Consider the following 1,898-nt stretch of genomic DNA (forward strand, 5'->3'; position numbering starts at 1 on the left):
CATTTTACAAATCTGTATCCCCTCTGTGACAATCTAGTCCAGATTGTCGACATAAAGTGGATTATGATTCAATCTGCATGCAAAAAAAACTGTGAAATCTCACTTTATTGCGTTTTTCTAAAAATGATAAACGTTTTGCAAATCAAAAACTGTACTTAAAAGAAACTTTAGCTTCACCTGGACAATTTAGTCCAAATCTGACCAATCTGTATCAAATCTATACCAAGTAGTTTTATATCTGTATGTGATATAATGTATTCTACAAATGGACAAAGATTCACAAATTAAGATTCACACACAGGTTTCATCATTAAAATGTGGAACACCAATCTACTACTGTATTGCCTTTTTAACTTTTTCTGAATCAACAGCTGACTTCAGCATTCTGGCTAATTCTGTCTCCATCAAGCTGTTGGAATCAATGGATCCTACATTTCCCATAACTGATCATCGCTGCTTGGGAAGTCTTCTCTGATTGTAGAAAGCTCCTCCAGACCTACATCAGACAGATGTTCTGTATATAAACTGTGCATGGCATGAGTCTGTGAAGGTTCCCTTTGGTTAGGAAAGATTTGAGAGTCATTTCTGTAATGATCTTCATCCACCAGTGAGAGGCAGTGTTTGTCCTGTGAAAGCTCACACTGCAGCCAGAGAAGTGGAGTCATGTTGTATGTCACTGTATGTAGAAATAACTACTGGACAACAATAAATAGGAGTTACTACAGATGATTGGAGGATTTAAAACAAACAAACTAATACTCTAGATATCACCATGAAACTGGAGGAAATCCATTTTCACCTTGTTCGTAGGAATGAAATGTTCTATAAACCAATGAGGGGGGGAAAAAAGAGACATAAGATGTGATCTTAATAAATACGTATTATGGACACAAACTATCCCAAAGTTTCATGACTGACCAGTGCATTAAATAAGCTTTTACCTTTGGGAGGAGACAAACAAAACATTTTAATTGCAAAAAGATTTGGAGAGTTTGAGTATTGAAGGGGATGTATGTCCTTCGCCCTCTAGGAAATCTGTTCATATGCCTTCTAATTACATTACATATTAAGTTTGATAATGCAAAAAGTAATAAGTACTTCTTCGCCTGTGATCACAGACATTTCAAACCAACAGGTTTTCTTCAGGCTGCAGAGCTGGCAGTGAAATCTAAATACAATCTAATCCAAGCAAATGAGAATCCCTGTAAATGGGTTTTCTCTCAGTTAAAACAAACCAAAACGTAAATGAGCCCAGGCTCCCGTGTGTTGTTGTGATCCAGCGGAGTGATTTGTATGGATGGATACAGGTTTGATTCAGACAGCTGACACATGCAAACCATCTGCCTCCGACAGCTACCGTGAAAACATATTGATCCCTGAGGGGGCAATGAGACTGTTGCAGCTGTACACAACAGCAAAAAGGATGGGGGCTGCCATTCAACGAGAATTAAAGATAAGCAGCAAGAATATGTGAGCAAGCAGTAGATTACATTCCCATAGAGCGGCGAGACAAGCCCCTTAATCGGTGTAAATATGACAAATTAAGACAAATGCAAATTGTTGAATCAAAATCAAACATAAATTGCACTTTGAAGTCAAACTGGAGGTGTATTTCCCATTTGCCTTCTCAGTGACATCTGCCAAAGTAGAAACAAAGCACCGTCAATAATCAAAGAGGCAAGTCAGGAAACGAAGCTGCTGCTGCAGTGATGGATGCGGACTGTAAGCATGATTGTTGGTTCATTAGTGTTGACAGTTTGCTCAAGTATCACCGAAAAAATATATTGCTGACAACTCAGTGTTATTGCCTCTAAGCATTATTTATGTAAATAAATGACATGTGTATCCATTCTTTTAATGTTAGTAAAGTGAAGGTAATCCTCCTGAAATCCATCCAT

The sequence above is a fragment of the Stegastes partitus genome, unplaced genomic scaffold (genome assembly GCF_000690725.1).
Source record: "Stegastes partitus isolate 25-593 unplaced genomic scaffold, Stegastes_partitus-1.0.2 Scaffold41, whole genome shotgun sequence".
NCBI classification, from domain to species: Eukaryota; Metazoa; Chordata; class Actinopteri; family Pomacentridae; genus Stegastes; species Stegastes partitus.